Source organism: Hevea brasiliensis, chromosome 1 (genome assembly GCF_030052815.1).
Source record: "Hevea brasiliensis isolate MT/VB/25A 57/8 chromosome 1, ASM3005281v1, whole genome shotgun sequence".
Taxonomy (NCBI): domain Eukaryota; kingdom Viridiplantae; phylum Streptophyta; class Magnoliopsida; order Malpighiales; family Euphorbiaceae; genus Hevea; species Hevea brasiliensis.
In genome coordinates, this window is record NC_079493.1 from 68821611 (window position 1) to 68845327 (window position 23717).

The following is a 23717-nucleotide window of genomic DNA, read 5'->3' on the forward strand; positions in this document are numbered from 1 at the left end:
ATGAAGAACATCACCCCAAATTATGCCATTAACCCATTCAAATTATTGGGCAAAGTTGAGTTATCAAACCTGCAACTCTGCAGATTTTCATTTGAGCAGTAATGTTTGGAGGACTATAACTCTCTCTAGAAAACTTGGATTTAGGCGATTCTTGAACCGATGGAAACCTAAGGTATGGTAGAACATTTCATAGGAAGAAAGTTAGACCAAATTATGAACTTAACTTGATCAAATTACTGACCAAAATTGGACCAAAAATCTGCGAGACCCAAAATCTCAACATGAACAGTACACGTGAACAGTAAACTTATTTTGGCCATAACTTGAGCTACAAAACTCCAAATGGAGTGATTCAAAAAAATAAATTCAACTAGACAAAATAAGGAACAACTTTCATGTTTACCATTTCCTCAAATTCCCATTGCAACAGTGCTTAATGAAATAGTAAAGTTAAGTTTCAAAAAATGAAAATTTTGTTTCCCTTGGTTAAAGCTTAGAAATGGTATTAATGCTTAATGCCAACAAGTTTTAAATGAAAAATGTGGTATGTTTGAAGTGCCAAAGTTAGTGTACATATTCTCTATGAAAAAGTCAACTTTCTTGTTGACCAATGAAATGAATAGTGACACCAAAAGTTAAAATTCAAAGATTGAAGAATTTTAAAGTATCAAATGCCCTAGTATACCTAACAAGATTTGTTTGGATAGTTTGGCATGCCAATAGGGTATTGTTTTAGCAGTACTGCGAAAGGCTTTATGCCTGTATTCATGGCTTTATGCCCGTATTCATGGCTTTTATGCCCATATTCTTGGCTTTTATGCCCATATTCTTGGCTTTTATGCCCGATTATGTGATATCATGGCTTTTTAGCCATACTGACTGCATACGTGGTAGACGTTCTGCGTCCCATGGTATGACGGCCCGAGGCACCGCGGTGTCCAGTGCCAACGACCCATTAATCAGTCCAGTCGTCCAGTATAGGTTACTTGGGCATGGAAAAGTATAACTGTGATTGAACTTATTATTAAAGAAAATACGAAAATTAAGTATCAGGAATGATTACAAAAATACAAAGAAGCTCAATATCATGAAGAAAATAATTAACGAAATGCATGAAGAAGTTAATATCATAAAACATGATTAGCCCTCGACTAAACAATAAGTTAGTAATTATTCATTTCTTATGAACACAATAGCAAGGAAATTATTATTTTTATTTGCATATTATATTTTCTTGTATTATTGGCACCACTAAGCTTTATGCTTAGCGCGTCGCTTTTGCAACGCGTAGGTACTGAAGATTTGAACAGAGGGCCCAGTAGACCACAGATTCGGTAAGGCAGTTCACGCTCGCATAGTGTCCGTGTCACCTCACCATCCACAAGGCATTGGTAGGACACTAGGTCCCATTTTGTAATTTGAGATTCATTTTGATATTTTGTAACTAATTTCTATTTTCTCATATGTATTTGAACTTATGTAATAAATTTCGATATTCATGTAAATAATGAAAATTGTGTTTGTGAAAGGAAAAGTGAATACATAACTGTGACTTGTACATGATTATCACATGAGATAAATGATTGAGAAATGAATGGTGAAAAATGTTGAGATTTTGATATTGAAGTTTGAGAGTGATGAGATGATTGAATATGATCATAGGAAGTGTTTTTCACAGGTTCCGAAGAACTGTTTTCTCTATTTTTAGCCGGTACTCTGCCGGATTTTCTATAAAATTCTCGGAACCTCAAATAAATTATAATTTCGATAAATGGCTTAAATAAATTATATTTCACAAGTTATATTCAAAAGGAAGAATAAAAATGAATTAAGATAAAATAGAGTGCTCGGCACACTGAGTGGCATAACTTGCTTGGCTACACTGTAGTCGGGTAAGGGGTGTCACACTTTCAATTTCAAATCCAGTATCCAATGATCATCAAAATACTAACAATCCATTTCATTCAAATTAAATAAAATAGTTCCATTCATATTTCATTAGAAACAAAACAATTTGAATAGATCATTACAAAATTTACATTAAGAGAATTTCAAACTACAATATATATTACAACTTTATACAAATTTTATACAACTGCTCAAGACCCATTTTTACATGTCCATACATTTATGTGCAATATATACATCAAAAGAAATATTTACAATTAGGGTATAAATTATACCCGAAGACTTTAGGCTGAATGATCCTCAATCTTTAGCAGCTCAGTCTGCTGCTCCTCTCGTCTCTATATCTGCGACAGCAATAAAAGCTATCGCTGAGTACTAGGACTCAGTGGTGCACAACATACTAAAATAATCTTTATGCAAAAATAAAATCATATTTATTCAAAAATTTGACTAAACATGAGCATTAAACACAAAACATGAATTATGAGATTTTAATGCAAACTACGTTCATTTCGAAGTATCAAAACACATTTCATAAAACCCACAGTTAAATCATGCCATTCGAAACAAATAGAATCTCAATAGCCAGAGGCTAAAAAGAAATCACATCACAAGGCTAGCTAGCTCAAATATATGGATATCCATTGACATCCTCTTCTACTGGCACACCTCAGCACTTCTCCAGAGAAGGAATCAAAATTCGAAACTAATTACCCCCACTAGTCGTGCTAGTGAGGTGTTCAAATATATGGTCATGACACTGTGGTTTCAAAACTTATCTTAACAATTTGCTAAATATTGTCATTTCAAATATACACAATAACTTTCACAGTTCAAATCAAAACATCATAAATAATGTCACAATTAAACTTTCAACAATTCCAAAGCACAAGTATAATACATATTTCGTTCACTTTATCAATGAATTTTAAAGCATGGAGATGTTGTGCACAAACCTTAAGCGAGTCGTCCCTTAGCCTCGACTCGGTTCCTCGGGTTCCTTCCCGATATTCTTTTCAACTGAAACACACAATTTTACAATGTTTCAGTACTAGAACTTAACACAAATTCAAAATAAATTTAGCTTCACATTTACCTAGTTCTAACGTGTTAAATTCGACGTTCTCGAAATTTTTATGTTTCGAGTTACTATTCACTACACTATTCAAGTCAAATCGTTGACTTTCTAAGGCTTAATAGGTATGGGAACTCCAACTTCACCCACATACCACATTTTGGTCATTAAATTTGTTGGTTTTGGTCATTTTCTCAAAGCTTAAATCCTTTTGGCCAAATTGTCAAATTTTCAGTTTTGGTGCTCCAAGTTGCACTGTTCCATTACCTCTTTTACTGTTGGAATTTGGCAAAACTTCCTTCATAGAAAATATTTCTTATTTTCTTGAGTGTATTCTCATTTTTGGATCACCCCAATTGGAGTTTTGTAGCTCGAGTTATAGCCAAAATAAAATTACTGTTCACGTGCACTGTTCATGCTGCAATTTAGGTTCTGGCAGATTTTTTATCCAACTTTATTCAATAATTTGACCAAGTTAAGTCCATAATTTGGTCTAATTTCCTTCATACAAAATGTTCTACTATGTCTTAGGTTTTCATCGGCTCAAGAATCGCCTAAATCGGAGTTTTCTAGAGAGAGTTATAGCCATTGGAACTTTACTGTTCAAATGGAAATCTGCAGTTTTACAGGTTCAGTAACTCAACTTTGCTCAATCATTTGATTAGGTTAATGGCATAATTTGGGTTGGTGTTCTTCATGAAAGTTTTAGACCTATATCTTATCTAATTATTGGTAAAATTTCAGATCATTTTGACCTTCCTAGCTCGAGTTATGACCAAATGAACAATTACTGTTCATTTGGTCAGTTTGTGCAGTGGCAGTCTGCTCTCATTTCACTTTGGTCAATTGGTTCACTAAGTTTTGGTCAGTTTTTGGCCATGGTTCCTTAATGAAAATTGTGCCATTTTACGTCTATTTTCATATTCAATTGATGGCATATCAATTGGACTTGTAAAATTTCCGTTTTGGTCCTTCAAAGTTGGTTTGGTCATGCTGCCAGCAGCATGACCATTTAACCTAAGAATTTGACTTCCATTCTAACAATTCCTACACATCTCCTTTGGTAATTATTGACCATTTTTCAGTTCACAATTGGTCAAAGATATCATTTATGCATTTCTCCAAAATTTGCCTCAAACCCTAGGCCTCCAAACCCTAACCACAGTTATTTTTGGTAATTAACTAATTCAAAGCATATAAACACAATCTTTCAACTCATTCAAGCATTTTAACATGTTTAACTCACTCAAACTCATGCAAATCACTCTCCCCTCCCTGCTGGATGAATTTCAGTTTAGTCCCTCATACATATTTTTTTTCATTTTAAGCATATTGCAAGCTATTTGAAGCTAAAAACACAACAAGTAAACTAATCTTGCACCTTAAATCACTAACCTTTGTGTAGCAACTTCTAACTCCCCTTTTCTCCAATTTTCTTTCTTCTTTTCTTCTTTCTTTGATGACCAATCTTCTTCTCAAGTTGTCTAGACAAGCTTTAACTATGGTGGCTTACTTTTCTATGGTGAAATCTTATAATATGCAAGATCAAAATTGAGCTTTAATGGAGGTTTTGGTGTGGGAGAGAGAGAGTGACGTTTTTTAAGAAGACTTGTGTTTTATTTTTTTTTTATTATTTTTTTTATCTCTTTAGGAAGACCAAAAATCCATTTAATTAATTTATTAATTATACGACTTATGGCATCATGCATGATGTCATCTTCCTACACCTTTTTAACTTTTTCATTTTCTCTTCTTTTTTTTTCTATTAGTTCTTTAATTTAATTCTCGATCCTGAAGTTTTCTTTTCTCCGATTTTATTTGACAGTTAGGTCAAGAGTCAGCTTTCAGGGTCAATTGACCAAATTGCCCCTCGCCGGTTCATCCCGGTTTGCAAATAATTCCATATTTCTTTTGGTTCCCTAACCTAATTATTTGACTGACTTAATAGTTCTTTTTCATGATTTTCTTTTTTCCACTGTGTCCATAAGGGTCCTAAGGACCGCAGCGTCACTTTTTACGGTTCGAAATTTGAGTGTAAAATGACTTCGCAGTCATTCCTGAGGATGTCACCCATCACTGTGACTCTCAGCTCGTTTAACTTCTTATGTTTTGTTTTTCTTGTTTATACTTAACTAATTGAACATTACTAATTATTTGTGTTTATGGCTTCTCTAATTGTCTTAAGTGTGGTTCTAATCCCCTTAATTATCCGGACCGACACCGATCACCAGAACAGTGAAATCTACCAGGCTATACAAACGGGGTGTTACAATTCTCCCCCCCTTAAAATAAATTTCATCTCGAAATTTTACCTGGTATCAATCTCTGAAGAGCTGTGGGTGCTGTCTCCTCATGTCCTCCTCTCATTCCCAAGTAGCCTCCTGGCCCGAATGATGGTTCCACAGCACTTTTACCAACGGTATCTGCTTGTTCTGTAGCTGTTTCACCTCATAAGCCAGAATCCCTATGGGTTCTTCTTCATATGTGAGGTCTGGATTCACTTCAATTTCCTCGACTGGTAGTACATGAGATGGGTCTGATCGGTACCTCCTCAACATAGACACATGGAAAACATTATGTATCTTCTCTAACTCTGGAGGTAGTGCCAACTTATATGCCAAAGGACCCACTCTTTCCAGAACCTCATATGGCCCAATGAAACGAGGACTCAATTTTCCCTTTCTGCCGAATCTCATAATTCTCTTCCAAGGAGAAACCTGGAGGAAAACTTTCTCACCCACTGCATACTCAATATCCCTTCTTTTCAGATCAATATAGGACTTTTGACGGTCCGATGCAGTCTTAAGTCGATCTCAGATCACCCTGATCTTCTCCTCAGTTTGCTGAACAATTTCAGGTCCAATCATCTTTCTTTCACCCACGTCATCCCAACACAACGGGGTTCTACATTTTCTGCCATACAAAGCTTCATATGGAGGCATTCCAATGTTTGATTGGTAGCTGTTGTTGTAAGCAAACTCAATCAAAGGCAAGTGTGTATCCCAACTATCCTCAAACTCAATCACACAAGCCCGTAGCATGTCCTCCAAAATCTGAATTACCCTCTCAGACTGGCCATCCTTCTGTGGATGGAATGCAGTACTGAAGTTCAATCTAGCTCTTAGGGCTCTCTGAAGACTACCCCAGAATCTATAAGTGAACCTAGGATCTCTGTCTGACACGATGGATACTGGCACTCCATGCAGTCTCACAATCTCATCAATGTACAACTTGGCCAATCTTTCTAAACTATAGTCCATCCGAATTGGCAGAAAATGAGCAGACTTGGTCAGTCTGTCAACAATGACCCAAACCGCATCATGACTCTTCTGTGTCCTCAGAAGTCCCATCACAAAATCCATCGTTATTCTTTCTCATTTCCATTCTGGTACTGGTAGTGGATGTAACAACCCAGTGGGTACTTGATGTTCTACCGTCACTTGCTGACAAGTTAGGCATTTGGATACAAACTCTGCCACACCTCTTTTCATACCCATCCACCAGTAATGCTCCTTTAGCCCTCTATACATTTTTGTGCCACCAGGGTGCATGGCAAAAGGAGACTCATGTGCTTCTTTCAAAATGATCTTCCTCAATTCAACATCATTGGGAACACATATTCTGCCCTAGTGTAGCAGTAAACCGTCACCTCTTATTGAGAATTCTGGTTTCTTGCCATGTTGGACTTCTTCCATCAACTTCTGATACTTCTTATCATTCTGAGCAGCCATTCTAATCTGATCAATCAACACTGGCTGTACATGCCATGCAACTGCTGTCTGCCCATCATCATTAATCTCTAAGCTGGCATGCAATGATCTCAACTCATGTACCAAAGACAAAGGAGTAACCCGTAGACTTGCCATAGTCTTGCGATTTAAGGCATCAGCCACAACATTAGCTTTCCCTAGCTGATATTCTATCAGACAATCGTAGTCTTTTATCAACTCTAACCATCTCCTCTGTCTCAAATTCATCTCTTTCTGGGTGCCCAAATACTTCAAACTCTTATGATCTATATAGATGTAACACTTTTCCCCATACAAATAGTGTCTCCAGATCTTAAGAGCAAACACAATAGCTGCAAGCTCCAAATCATGTGTTGGATAGTTCCTTTCATGCGGTTTTAGCAAGCGTGATGCATAGGCAATGACATTTCGATCTTGCATCAATACACAGCCTAATCCATTGTGAGAAGCATCACTATATACTGTGCATTCTTTACCCGGAGTAGGTAAAGTCAGGACTGGAGCTTCAGTCAAACATCTCTTCAATTCATCAAAACTTTGCTGGCATTTGTCTGTCCACTGAATTTTTACATCTTTTCTAAGTAGCTTGGTCAATGGAGATGCCAACATGGAGAATCCCCTTACAAATCTACGGTAGTATCCAGCTAAACCCAGAAAACTACGAATTTCTGTGACATTTCTGGGTGGCCTCCAATTAAGGACAGCTTCAATCTTACTTGGATCTACCTTGATGCCCTCTTCTGATACTACATGCCCCAAGAAAGATATTTCTCTCAGCCAAAATTCACATTTCGACAATTTGGCATATAGCTGTTTCTCTCTCAAAGTCTGCAGTACAATCCGCAGATGTCTATCATGCTCTTCTGCATTCCTCGAATAGACCAATATATCATCTATGAATACCACAACAAACTGGTCGAGGTATGGTCTGAAGATAGTGTTCATCAGATCCATAAAAGCAGCCGGAGCATTAGTCAACCCGAATGGCATAACCAAAAACTCATAATGGCCATAGCGGGTTCTGAAGGTAGTTTTAGCAATACTCTGCTCTTGTACTTTCAACTGATAGTAACTTGATCTCAGGTCAATTTTGGAGAACACAGCTGCACCCCTCAACTGATCAAACAAATCATCAATACGGGGCAATGGATATCTATTCTTTATAGTCACCTTATTCAACTGTCGATAATCAATACACAAAAGGAGAGTGCCATCCTTCTTCTTTACAAACAATACTGGCGCTCCCTAAGGCGACACACTAGGGCGGATAAAGCCCTTGTCAAGCAGTTCTTGCAACTGTACTTTCAACTCTTTCAATTCTGCAGGTGCCATTCTATATGGCGTTATGGAGATTGGGTCCACACCAGGCATAACATCAATCTCAAACTGCACCTCTCTTTCTGGAGGTAATCCTGGCAATTCATCAGGAAATACATCCGGAAAATCACATACAGTAGGGATGTCCCTTAGTGCTGGACTCCCCACTTGGGTGTCTATCACATGTGCTAAGTATGCTTCACACCCCTTTTTGATCATTCTTCTGGCTAGTGCAGCCAAAATGATGTTTGATGGCAGTAAATGCCTCTCCCCGTGTATTACCACATCACCGTATAAAGGGAGACCAAAAGTGACTGTCTTTAGTCTACAGTCAATCATGGCATGATGCCTGGCTAACCAATACATGCCCAAGATGATATCATACTCTCTGAAGGGCATTTCAATGAAGTCTGACGGGAAAACATGTCCTTGGATCACCAAAGGACAGTCTCTATAAATTCTGTTGACCCGGACCTCTTGTCCTAATGGACTAGTTACTAGCACTTCAAAACCCATTTGCACACATGGAACAATAAGTGAACTGACTATGCTAGCACTAACATATGGATGGGTTGAACCCGGATTAAACAACACAAATACATCTTGATCAGAGATAGAGAATATACCGGTTACAACATCAGAAGTCTCAGCCTCTTCTCGCTGTCTCATTGAATAAACCCTGACTGAAGCACTCCCTTGTGCCGACTGACCAACTGTGCCCTGACTACCAGCAGCAGTGCCTCTACCTCTACCTCTTCCACTGCCAACTGACTGTGAACCTCTAGGATCAGGACTCTGAATAGATCCCTCAACAGTAGTAGGAGCTGGACCATATCTCAGAGCACTAGTACAGTCTTTAGCCATATGGCCCTTGCCTCCTTAGTTAAAGCAGGCTCCAGTGGCCCAATAACATTCCCCCCCATGAACCTTGCCACAAGTCTCACAAGGGCGGGCAGAATATGAACCCCTGCTCGACTGCTGTCCAGACCTAGGGGATCTCTGTCTAGAAAATCTGCCTCTACCAAATCTTCCACTTCGACCCCTGCTGGGTCCACTAAACTTCTTTTTCTTTCCAGAGGTAGCACCAGAACTCTGTTCAACTGATTTTTTCCCCTTGTCTTTTCTTGATTTCTCAACTTTTTCTTTCACTGGGGTTGCTTCTGATTCAATTCTCTCCAGTTCAAGTGCTTAAGACATAAGCTCTAAGAAGCTGCTGTGTCGGAATCCCACAACTTGCATCCTTATGCTGGGCTTCAAGCCCGTCTCAAATCTCTTGCACCTTGCCTTGCTAGTAGTAAGGAGACTCCCCGCATAGTGACTCAGGCGGGAGAACTCCCTCTCATACTCTGCCACCGATCGGTTTCCTTGTCTCAGACTAAAAAATTCTTGCAGTTTCTGGTCAACATATGCATCTGGGATGTATTTCTGTCTGAATTCTCTGATGAAGTCATCCCAGGTCAACACTGGTGGTTCAGCCAAGCTGTGGGGGATGTTCTTCCACCAATCATATGCATCCCCTTGCAGTAGCGACATAGAGTACTCAAACTTCAGTTCATCTTGGTAATGTAGCTTCTTAAATACTCTGTCCATTCTTTCAAGCCATTGCTCTGCCTCTAAAGGGTCCACTGTACCCTTAAATTCTGCAGCCCCATACTTCAGTAATTTATCATATTGTCTGGCTGGAGGCAGTGGTTGTGTCACAGGTGTCTGGGGTGGAGCTTGAGCAGGCATACCCCTAACCATTTCTTTGAAACATCGCGACCATCTGTGTGCGAATCAGGCAGGAAACTACGACATTTGTGGGGCTGGTGCTGCTGACCCACTAACATTCGGTAAAGCTGGGGCTTCCCCTTGTGCCTCAGCTTCAACAGACTGCTCAACTGAGCGATCCCCTTCTTCCATTTCAGGCTGAAGTTAGGGTATCTCCTGAACAAGTAACACATGGAGATTTCCCTCCATTAGTTCATATTCATGATGTAATGCACTGTATGTAACAAATATGGACATTGAGCAGTTGTACTTAACAAAGAAAGACACAAATTTATATGTTAAAACATACTTCAAAAATTTGCTCTGATACCACTAAAACATGTCACACCTTACCCCTCTATAAGGCATAACATGATCCCGTAAAATACCTAATGAACTATCGAACTTCACCTACCGATAACTCATTAAGTACCCTACAAGGGATTTTAAAACAATTTTCTTATTTTTGATAAGTGGTGAGCATTTCTAATAAGTATTTTAAATATGTAATTAAGTTGAAAGCTAGTTGGAAAATTTAGCCCATTTTATTTTTTCGCAAATTTTATAAAAATTTTGACAGAGTTCCCTCTGTATTTTGAGAAAACAGTTCTTCAAATACCTGTAAAAAGCACTTCTAAAAATTTTCTCAACAATTGCTTCAATTTCAAACTCAATCTCAAACAATTTCTTAACACATTTATCAACTTTCAATTTCAAATCCAGTTTCCAATGATCATCAAAATACTAATAATCCATTTCATTCAAAATAAATAAAATAGTTCCATTCATATTTCATTAGAAACAAAACAATTTGAATAGATCATTACAAAATTTACATTAAGAGAATTTCAAACTACAATATATATTACAACTTTATACAAATTTTATACAACTGCTCAAGACCCATTTTTACATGTTCACACATTTATGTGCAATATATACATTAAAAGAAATATTTACAATTAGGGTATAAATTATACCCGAAGACTTTAGGCTGAATGATCCTCAATCTTTAGCAGCTCAGTCTGCTGCTCCTCTCGTCTCTGTATCTGCGACAGCAATAAAAGCTATCGCTGAGTACTAGGACTCAGTGGTGCACAACATACTAAAATAATCTTTATGCAAAAATAAAATCATATTTATTCAAAAATTTGACTAAACATGAGCATTAAACACAAAATATGAATTATGAGATTTTAATGCAAACCACGTTCATTTCGAAGTATCAAAACACATTTCATAAAACCCACAGTTAAATCATGCCATTCGAAACAAATAGAATCTCAATAGCCAGAGGCTAAAGAGAAATCACATCACAAGGCTAGCTAGCTCAAATATATGGATATCCATTCACATCCTCTTCTACTGGCACACCTCAACACTTCTCTAAAGAAGGAATCAAAATTTGAAACTAATTACCCCCACTAGTCGTGCTAGTGAGGTGTTCAAATATATGGTCATGACACTGTGGTTTCAAAACTTATCTTAACAATTTGCTAAACATTGTCATTTCAAATATACACAATAACTTTTACAGTTTAAATCAAAACATCATAAATAATGTCATAATTAAACTTTCAACAATTCCAAAGCCCAAGTAAAATACATATTTCGTTCACTTTATTAATGAATTTTAAAGCATGGAGATGTTGTGCACAAACCTCAAGCGAGTCGTCCCTTAGCCTCGACTCGGTTCCTCGGGTTCCTTCCCGATATTCTTTTCAACTGAAACACACAATTTTACAATGTTTCGGTACTAGAACTTAACACAAATCCAAAATAAATTCAGCTTCACATTTACCTAGTTCTAACGTGTTAAATTCGATGTTCTCGAAATTTTTGTGTTTTGGGTTACTATTCACTACACTACTCAAGTCAAATCGTTGACTTTCTAAGGCTTAATAGGTATGGGAACTCCAACTTCACCCACATACCACATTTTGGTCATTAAATTTGTTGGTTTTGGTCATTTTCTCAAAGCTTAAATCCTTTTGGCCAAATTGTCAAATTTTCAGTTTTGGTGCTCCAAGTTGCACTGTTCCATTGCCTCTTTTACTGTTGGAATTTGGCAAAACTTCCTTCATAGAAAATGTTCCCTATTGTCTTAAGTGTATTCTCATTTTTGGATCACCCCAATTGGAGTTTTGTAGCACGAGTTATAGCCAAAATAAAATTACTGTTCACGTGCACTGTTCATGCTGCAATTTAGGTTCTGGCAGATTTTTGATCCAATTTCATTCAATAATTTGACAAAGTTAAGTCCATAATTTGGTCTAATTTCCTTTATACAAAATGTTCTACTATGTCTTAGGTTTCCATCGGTTCAAGAATCGCCTAAATCGGAGTTTTCTAGAGAGTGTTATAGCCATTGGGACTTTACTGTTCAAATGGAAATCTGTAGTTTTACAGGTTCAGTAACTCAAATTTGCTCAATTATTTGATTAGGTTAATGGCATAATTTGGGTTGGTCTTCTTCATGAAAGTTTTAGATCCATATCTCATCTAATTACTGGTAAAATTTCAGGTCATTTTGACCTTCCTAACTCGAGTTATGACCAAATGAACAATTACTATTCATTTGGACAGTTTGTGCAGTGGCAGCCTGCTCTCATTTCACTTTGGTCAATTGGTTCACTAAGTTTTGGTCAGTTTTTGGCCATGGTTCCATAATGAAAATTGTGCCATTTTATGTCTATTTTCATCCCCAATTGATGGCATGTCAATTGGACTTGTAAAATTTCCGTTTTGGTCCTTCAAAGTTGGTTTGGTCATGCTATTAAACCTGCGAATTTGACTTCCATTCTAACAATTCTTACACATCTCCTTTGGTCATTATTGACCATTTTTCAGTTCACAATTGGTCAAAGATATCATTTATGCATTTCTCCAAAATTTGCCTCAAACCCTAGGCCTCCAAACCCTAACCACACTAATTTATGGTAATTAACTAATTCAAAGCATATAAACACAATCTTTCAACTCATTCAAGCATTTTAACATGTTTAACTCACTCAAACTCATGCAAATCACTCTCCCCTCCCTGCTGGACGAATTTTAGTTTAGTCCCTCATACATATTTTTTTTCATTTTAAGCATATTACAAGCTAATTCAAACAAAAAACACAACAAGTAAACTAATCTTGCACCTTAAATCACTAACCTTTGTGTAGCGACTTCTAACTCCCCTTTTCTCTAATTTTCTTTCTTCTTTTCTTCTTTCTTTGATGACCAATCTTCTTCTTAAGTTGTCTAGACAAGCTTTAACTATGGTGGCTTACTTTTCTATGGTGAAATCTTATAATATGCAAGCTCAAAATTGAGCTTTAATGGAGGTTTTGGTGTGGGAGAGAAAGAGTGACGTTTTTTAAGAAGACTTGTGTTTTATTTTTTTTATTATTTTTTTTATCTCTTTAGGAAGACCAAAAATCCATTTTAATTAATTTATTAATTATATGACTTATGGCATCATGCATGATATCATGCATGATGTCATCTTCCTACACCTTTTTAACTTTTTCATTTTCTCTTTTTTTTTTCTATTAGTTCTTTAATTTAATTCTCGATCCCGAAGTTTTCTTTTCTCCGATTTTATTTGATAGTTAGGTCAGGAGTCAGCTTTCGGGGTTAATTGACCAAATTGCCCCTCGCCAGTTCATCCCGGTTTGCAAATAATTCCATATTTCTTTCGGTTCCCTGACCTAATTATTTGACTGACTTAACAGTTCTTTTTCGTGATTTTATCTTTTCCACTATGTCCATAAGGGTCCTAAGGACCGCAGCGTCACTTTTTATGGTTCGAAATTTGAGTTTAAAATGACTTCGCAGTCATTCCCAAGGAGGTCACCTATCGTTGTGACTCTCAGCTCGTTTAACTTCTTATGTTTTGTTTTTCTTGTTTATACTTAACTAATTGAACATTACTAATTATTTGTGTTTATGGCTTCTCTAATTGTCTTAAGTGTGGTTCTAATCCCCTTAATTATCCGGGCCGACACCGATCATCGGAACAGTCAAATCTACCAGGCTATACAAACGGGGTGTTACATCAGGTATATAATACCTGCGTCTAATAGTTTAAGAATTTCCTTTCTTACTACTTCTTTCATGTTTGGGTTAAGTCTTCTTTAATGTTCAATAGTGGGTTTACTGTTTTCTTCCATAGATATCCTATGCATGTAAATGGAAGGATTAATCCCTTTCAGGTCTTCTATTTTATACCCTATGCTCTTGCTATGGGTCCTAAGTACCCTTACCAATTTTTCCTCTTCTATTTTAGATAGACTGGCATTGGTAATAATAGGATATTCATAATTTGAGTCCAGGAATGCATACCTTAGCATAGAAGGAAGAGGTTTCAGTTCTACTTGATTGGTGTTTTCCTGAAGTTTGCCTTTGAGCTGTTCCTCCTTTAACTCTTCTATAGCGAAAACTTAAGCCAATAGTAGGGGTGGATTAGCTGTCAAGGATTATGCACAAGCTGCAATCTCCATGTTCTCCTTCTCTGTAACACCCCTACGTTCGGTAGTGCATTCTACTATTCCGGTGACAGTGTCTGTCCGGACAGCTAGGATGCCTAGAACTACACTTAGATATGGGTGAGGAGACATAAAATAATGAAATAAAAGAAAAGAAAATACAAGAAAAACAAAGGAAAAATAATAGCAATGAAATGTAACCAAGTTAAACAAGCCATAAACCATAGTGATGGGTGATCACACTAAGAAGTTACGGTGTGGACCGTTGACTAGCCCTGGATCGCGGAGAACCTTGAAAAATATTTTTAAGACTTAAATAAGCACCTATTGAAGTATAGATGCCATTAGAAATATCCAAGAAAAATTAATTAATTAGTACAAAGAAAAATGAGAAACTGAGAAAATGACAAAACTCGGTGTTACCGAAAAATCGGCAATGCAACCCGAATAGGGGCATTGTGGTCATTTGACACCCCGAGTTGTCTTTTGACCTAAATGTCCATTAAAAATAAATGATATTAAACTTTGAAAATACCATGAAAAATTAAAATGAGATATAATAAAAGTGTTGTGGCCAAATTGCAAAATTTGGAAAGTTTAACATAAAAATAGATTTTTAATCAATTAGTGCTCCACTAACATCACTTAAGTGGACCTTTAATCAACCTTTGGATAGAAAATGCTGTCATCTTCAACCTTTGGAGGAGTGGCCAAAATGAACTCCATGGGAGACTACATGGCTAAACTCACATCCACACCCATGCATCCATGATTCAAGCTTCCTTTCACCATAAATCCTTCATTAAACCTTGCATGCTCAGCTTGGGGAAAACATTGGCAGCAAAAAGAAGAAGTTTGGTTGAGGTTTTGAAGAACTTCAAAAGTGGTAAGTGAGTGTTTTCAATTCTTGTTTCATTAAAAGTGTAACCAAGGTTGTGGGTAGTTGATTTATGGAAGAATTTTTGAAGTTTGATGTTTTAATGGAGATGTACATTTTGGCAGCCATAGAAATTCAGTATATGTAGCTTGTTTTTACTTGTTTATGGTTGTTTAAGATGGTGTTATTGATGGCAGCATGGATATGTGTATAATGGTTTGGAATTGGGTATGTAAATGGGGTATGTTCATGTGGTTAAATGATGTAAATGGACTTTGGAAAATTCTATATTATAGTGTGCATATTGAGAATGGTTACAAGCTGTCCAAAATGACTAAAAATGTGTTGTTAAAGGTGTTAATGGTAAGGTACAAACCAGAATTGGCATGAAGGAAGTAATTTGGTAAGTGTTGAATATGTAATTGGCAAGTAATGAGAAGTGTGTAGTAGGGCAGTGTATGTTTTGGCTTAGAAACTTAAGTGTGTGACTCCAATTGGTATGAGACCCATTGGAGGTGAAACTAGGTACAAAATGTGCCAACTTTCATGAAGGAAGCATATCAAAATTCTTCCTAGAAGGTGATTTGAAAATGACCAAATCCGGATTAGTGACTTGAAAGCCTGAAAATTGACCATTTGGGCAGTAGTTAGTGTTTTGGCCATACCTCACTCAAAACAGGTCCAAATGACCTGAAATGTTTACCATGTATAGTCTAGACATAGATCTACATTTCTTATGAAGATACCAAAGCACAAAAAGGGCCAGAACCAAGCGAAATAGCTTGCACAAATTCAGGTACTAAAACTGGCTGAACCAAAAGTGACCTAAAAATGACCTAAAGTTAACATTTTGATGCATTTTGTCCAGCATTGGTAAATTGACTTTAACTTGGTCTACACAACTCAAAAAGACCTGAAATTTTGCCCCGCGTGCAGTAAGAAATAGACCAACAAGTTTGTAGTTTGGACCAAAACCCAAAAACTGAGGAAACTAGGTCATCCGGCTAGGTCAAATTAGTATACCGAAATTCGACAAATTACAATAAGATGCAATATACTTGAAAATGAATTTGGTAACATATACCAACACTAAAGGGCTATAAAATGTAACATATTGGTAACATTAAACTTAATTCACTTAGAATGCATCGAAGGTCAACATCTTAGGTTGACTAAGGAAATAATAAAATTCAATAAATTAATTATTAAGCCTTATTATTAGAGACAGTTTAAATGAGTACTGAAACACTTCAAATTGTGTGTTTCAGTTAGCAAAGACTCAAAGAAGAGGAAGGAAACACTAAGTTAGAGCAAAGAGGCATTTATCAGAGGTTTGTGCACAACTAGTTTTTAACTAATTTTGTTCTGAATATTTCATATGTAACTGATTTTGTTCTGCATATTTCATATTATTAAATGACATATTTTTCTTATGTATTATGTTTAACAAGCATTAGATTTAATTCAATGATTATTGAAATTGTTATAGTATGTATGAATTTAGCTTTATGAAATGGTATTTCCATAAGTGTTAAGCATTGTTGTGGATTGAATAAATTATATTTTGGAAAATTATGATAGAATATGTTTTGAATTGTGATGGGCAATTTGCATAGAAAAATGCAAATTTATGATTTGAATTGTGATGAGCATAAAAATTATTGGATATTGCAATTGACTTTGAATCGAATTGTATTGTGATTTATGCTCACTAAAAGGATTGTGATATTGTTTTATATCTCACTATAGATGCTTGACTAGGTTATTACCCATCTCTCTCATTTGTTGAGAAGACAATGGAGTTAGTTGTGTTTTGATTACCATGGTACGTGCACAGGCTTAGATTCTCCTCTTATTAGAGGTTAGATCTAAGTTTTTTATGTTATGGCGCTTTCGAACAATTCATTATTATGGTGTGTACTATGCACGATGATTCTACCTCCCTGACCATAGGGAGTTAGAATCCGATTCGACCTCCCCGACTATAGGGAGTTAGAATAACCCCGAAGATGGCCCTTGCGGATTAGTCTTGCATAGTTAGTGAGATAAAAAATGGTTTTTGAATAGTAAAGAATTGTGATTTCAATTATGATTTATGTATAATTGATTTTATTGGAATTACCTTAAGTGGTTAGTTATGATTTGATAAATTAAATTTCATGATCAAAGTCAATGATTTATATTATTGGCAATGAATATTTTGAGTTTTGGAATTTAATGAGTATCCAGCTTTCCAAATTATTTGCTGTAATTTTTGTTAAGGTATATTGTACTATATTTTAAATTATAGTTGTGCACCACTGAGTTCACCACTCAGCGATAGCTTTATATGCTGTCGCAGGTGAAAAGAGTATAGAGCAATTGAATAAGCTTCTTTAAAGAGACATTCATATCAGCTCCAGGTATACCCCATGTACACAGGTTTTGATGTATGCATGTAATAATATGTATGTAAATTATTTGAGTAGTTGTATAAAAACTCTTGTAAAATATTTTGGTATGTAATTAAATGTAAATTATTGTAAATGTAAATTTGAGATTTCATTTATTTGAATAGTTTTGTAATATTAATTTTGAGTCTTGTAATCAATGAAATGTTTCTTTTATGATGAGGTTGGTTTGAGAATAAATTGATTTGATTATTGAGATTTGAATTGTGAGTTGAAATGAAGTTATTGGAGTTGTATTTGAAAAAACATATTGGGAGTGTTTTCTTTTATAGGTTTGAAGAACTGTTTTCTCAAAATACAACTGGCACTCTGCCGAAATTTTGAAAATTTTTTGTAACACCAGATTATAATCGATGATTTAAGTTTCACGAAAATTGTTTTAAAATCCCTTGTAGTATAATTAATGGGTTACCGGTAGGCAAAGTACAGTAATTCATTAGGTGTACTACGAGATCATGTTACATCTTACGGAGGAGTAAGGTGTGACTTTCTCTACTATGTGGCTATGCACGATGGATGCTCTTAGAGGATCTTCAGCGTGTGTTTTTGTAACACCCTCCCTGTAGCAACTTCGTACATTCTACTGTTCTGGTGACCAATGTCGGTCCGGAGAGCTAGAACATCCGGAAAAATATTTAAACTAAAGTGAGGAACTATAATTAACTCAAATATTAATAAGAAAAATTTAGGAAAAATTTTAGAAATAAAATACAACCAAGTTAAATGAGCCGGTGCCCAAGCGATGGGTAACCTAGTAAGAAGTTGCGGTTCTCGCAACTAGGAGCCCTAGACCTGAGGGAAAATTCATAAAATAATTTTTGGGAATCCAGAGAAGGGTCATTGAGGTTTCTATGGCATCAGAATTCCAAGAAAATATTTACAAAAAATTTTTCAATCGGTACAGACAATTTTAGTCTGTTAAGCCAAACGGAGGGCATTTTTGTCATTTCGCCTTCAGAGTTGATTTTTGGCCGACTTGTCCAGTTAAGTAAATAATTATTATGACATAAAATGTGAATAAATATTGCTAAAAATTGAATTGAAAATGAGTAGCAAAGAAAAGAAAAGAAAATGAATTAAAATTGCAATTTTTTACCTCATGCTTATGTCGCTAAGCACTCTCACCCAATCACATTGTGACACATGTCCATAAACCACTTAAAATGAGTCAAATGGGTAGAAAATTGAAATGAAAAACTGAACTCTTCTTCCCCATTTCCCGTCCACCATAGCCAAGAAGCTTTCTCTCCATTTTCTCTTTTAAAGGTTGATTTTCCTAAGCTTCCTCACCTCAAAACCTTATCCTCCCTTCACTAAAAATTATACCCACACCAAGGAGAAGTGTTTGGCAGCCAAGAAAAAGTAAGAAAGTAAAGAAAAATTGAAGTCTTGGTTAGCTTGGATTTAAGCTACAAGAGGTTAGTGCATATTTTCATATCTCCCACTCTTTATTCCATGTTAGAGGCTTAAATTGAGTAAGAAATTATAAGGAATTGAAATAAAATATATGTGTATGAACACCAAGAAATTTGGCAGCCATGGGAGGAGTTTGGAAATTATTGATTTGTTTGAGCTAAATAGCTTAGAAATGGTTGTTGATAAGTATATTTGAGCTAGATGTTGATTTGGGTATGTTAGATAAAGTGATGGATTGTTAGGGTTAGGGTTTTGAGATTTAATTGAGAATTTAGGGTTTTGAGCAAATTGGAGTTTAGCTCCTATAATGGTATAGAAACATTTTAATGGTCAATTAGTGACCATTTGGTTATTGGTAAACAAGAAATGAAGTGTGTTTAGTGATGGGATTTAGGTTTAGTGTGGTCGCCTGTGTGACTGCAGACTGGACATGAGTCCAGCAGGTTTGGGCAGCCATAACTTGAACTGTAGAGGTTCAATTGGTGCAAGGCCAATTGGACATGAAAGTAGACACATAATGGCACAACTTTGGTGAAGAAACCATGACCATAAAACCAAACCAAGTGGACCAAAAGCTTGCCCCATTCCGGTGACTGCGATTGTTGCGAGAATGACCAAATGAACAGTGATTGTTCATTTGGCCATAACTCAGTGTAGAATGGTTCAATTGACCTGAAATTTTACCAGCAACAATTTTAGATATAGACCAACAACTTTCATGACGAAATATAACCCAAATTATGACCAGAACCTATCCAACAAGTGAGTTGCAGTCACTATTCACTGCACTGTAGATATGGTCAGTCCAGAAAAATTCCAATCCAGCCAGTTGTGGTTTTTGGACCATAACTTGAGCTACAAAACTCCAAATGTAGTGATTCAAAAAAGGAAATTCAACTAGACAAAATAAGGAATAACTTTCATGTTGATCATTTTGCCGAATTGCCACTACAAAAATGACTAATGGAATAGTAAAAATAAGGTATGAAAGCTGAAAAATTCTGCTCAATTAACTTTAAGCTTAGAAATGGTATTAGTAACCAATACCAACAAATTTTGAATGCAAAATGTGGTATGTTGGGAGTATTAAAACCAATGTACCTATTGTCTATGCAAAAGTCAACATTTTGGTTGACTAATGAAGTGAATAGTAATACCAAAACTTGAAATTCAAAAATTGTAAAACTCAAAAGTGTAAAATGCCCTAGTATACCTAACAAGATTGGTTTGGATAGCTTGGCATGCCAATAGGATTCATTTAGCAGTACTGCACATGGCATTATGCCATTCTGTGATTTCATGGCTTTTAGCCATTTTGACATTATGTTGATACTTGGCCTTGTGCCTAATGTTATTACAGCTTATTAGTTGTTCTGTTGCACATCGGGAGACACATATGTGACCGATGGTGTGACGGCCCGAGGTACTTGATACCCAAAGCGGCTTACCCGTTTATCCATCCGATCGTCAAAGATAGGTTACTTGGGCAACCAAAAATGAAAGTTGATAAATTTAATGAAATAATGAATATAATCAGTACAAAACAAGTACGACTACAAATACTTATCGAAAATTTATTTGCAATGAGACATCAATACATTCACTGCATATTTATTTTTTGTTATTTCTTTTTATTTTATTATTGGCACCACTGAGCATTATTACTTAGCACGTTGCTTTTGCCACGCGTAGGTTCTGGAGATACTGACCGAGAGCCCAGTAGACCACAAACTAGGTGAGACCTCCTGCAGCTCTGCATAGTGTCCGTGTCACCTCACCATCTTCAGTGCATTGGTAGGACACTAGGTTCCATTTTGGTATTTTGTAACTAATTTTTATTTTCTCTTGTGTAATTGAGACTTATGTAATGTATTTTAAGTTAATGTAAATAGTGAAAATTGTGTTTATGAATGGAAAATTGAGTATTTATTTATTGCTTATATATGAATATCATCAGAAATGAATGATTGAAAAATGGAAATGTTTTTGAAAAATATTGACATTTTGATGATTATTGGAGTTTGAGAATGATTGGAAATGATTATTGGAAGTGTTTTTCATAGGTTCCGAAGAACTGTTTTCTCCATTTTTAGCTGGTACTCTGCCAGATTTTCTATAAAATTTTCAGAACCTCAAATAAATTATAATTTCAATAAATGACTTAAATGAATTATATTTCACAAATTATATTGAAAACTATGATAAAAAATAAATTAAGGAAGAATAAAAAAGATTGAGATAAAATAGAGTATTCTGGTACACTGTGTGACATGTCTTACTCGGATACACTGTAAACGGGTAAGGGGTGTCACAGTTTTAATGAATTCCTCTTCAACTTGCTTATCAATTATATTAACCTTAAAGCATTCATCAAGTTCAAGTTTGTGTTTCATTACGCTGAATAGGTTGAACTCAACTTCTTCATCTCCTACCTTGAGAGTTAGCAGTCCATTCTTAACATCAATGACAGCTCCAGCAGTTGCTAAAAAAGGTCTTCCCAAGATTATAGGGATTTGGACATCCTCCTCCATTTCCAGTACAACAAAATCAACTGGGATAAAGAATTTTCCCACCTTGATAGGGATGTTTTCTAGAATGCCCACAGGGTATTTCGCAGATTGATTAGCCAGTTGTAATGAAATTATTATAGGCTTAAGTTCCCCCACATAAAGCTTCTTACATATTGACAAAGGCATCAGACTCACACTTGCACCTAGATCACAGAGGGCCTTGTCTATATTCATGTTATCGATAAGATAAGGTATGAAGAAGCTTCCTGGATCCTTGAGTTTTGGTGGCAGCTTGTTATGTAATATAGCACTACATTCCTCTGTAAGAGCAACAGTCTCATAGTCCTCCAGTCTTCTTTTCTTTGATAAAATGCCTTTGAGCAACTTGGTATAAGATGGAATTTGAAAGAGTGCTTCTGTAAAAGGAATATTTATATAGAGTTTCTGCAAAACTTCTAAAAACTTTCCAAACTGCTTATCCAATTTGGCTTTTTGGAATCTCTAAGGAAAGGGTAGAGGAGGCTGATATGGCTTTGGTAGCTTCTTTTCCTTCCCTGTTTCCTATTCTTGCTTCTCTTTAGCTTCTTCCTTTTTCTCCTCTATTTGATTTTTAGATTTATTAGAGGTTCTCTCAGTTGATTCTTCCTCTGAATGTTCTAAAATCGTTCTACTCTTCAATGTAACTGCCTTACAGTGCTCTCTTGGGTCCATTTCTGGTTGACTAGCCAGCTTACTAGCAGTTTTGCTTGAAGATGTTGCATGCTGAGCAATTTGATTTTCAAGCATCTTGTTGTGGGTGGTAAGTTGGTCCATTATGGAAGCTAGCTATTTGATCATTTCATTTTGCTATTACTGGGCTGTTAGGAAGTTTTCCATTATGGATTCCATAGTCGACCTTGATTCTGGCTATTGGTTCTGAGGGGGTGGCGGTGGCTGTGTAGGGTTTTTGTCCCCTATTCTGAAATCCTGGGAGCACTGGTGGTCTGTACCCTTGCTATTTGTTCATTGGCTGATTCTGTGAATTTGACCATGAGAAATTTGGGTGGTTCCTCCATCCAGGGTTGTATGTATTTAAATATAGATTGTGGGGCTGTCTTTGGTTGAAGTTCCCTCCGTTATTCACATAGTTCATATGTTCTGTGGGGAGTTCACTGAAGCTATTATACTTTGAACCCATGTATCCTCCTCCATAGCTGTCATCATGTTGACCATTCATCCCTATAGCATTGGCTTGCATTTTATCAAGCCTCTTTGTAAGCTAGTTAAATTGAGCATTTATCATGCTTAGGGCATCCACTTCTAGGATCCCTGCTGTTCTCCTTGTATTTCTCCTTTCATTTGACCACTCATAGTTGTGATATGCGACCCTCTCTAGAAGTTTAAGTGGTTGATCTACTGTTTTCTCCATTAGGTCACCTTCTGCTTCTGAATCTACTGTGTTCCTTGTAGAGGGTAGTAGCCCATTATAGAAGTTCTAAACCAGGAGCCAATCTTCTATGCCATGGTGTGTGCATTCACCTTGTAGGTCCTTATATCTCTCTCATGCATCATAGAATGATTCACCTTCCCTTTACCTAAAGGTATTGAGTTCAACTCTCAACTTTGTAGTCTTTGCAGGTGGGAAGTACCTTACTAGAAAAGCTTGTGAGAGGTCTTCCAAAGTGGTGAATGTTCCAGCTGGTTGAGAAAGTAACCACTTCCTTGCTCTATCTCGAAGGGAAAATGGAAATGCTCTGAGTCTTATGGCTTGATCAGAGACTCCATTCATCTTGAATGTGTCACAAAGGGCAAGAAAGCAGTGGAGGTGGTAGTGCGGATCTTCTGTTAGTGAACCCCCAAACTGGGTCTATTGGATCATCTAGAGCCATGCCGATTTTAATTCAAAATTGTTGGCATCCAATGTGGGTCTTGTAACACTAGGTTGGAATCCTTGTATAAAGGGAGCTCCGTAATCCTTCAAGAGTCTCGGCTTGTTGTTGTTATTATTGGCCATATTTGGAATTTCTGGATTTCTTTGATCTTGTCTTCCATGTTTCCTCTCCCTCCTTATAGTTCTTAGGGTTCTATCTATCTCTGGATCCAAATCAAAGACTTCTTCCTCTGGTCTCGTTCTGGTCATGTACCAAACCAATCACCTGAGAAAGAATAAGAGAATGAAACATTTTAAACAAAATTAAAAAATAAATGAAAA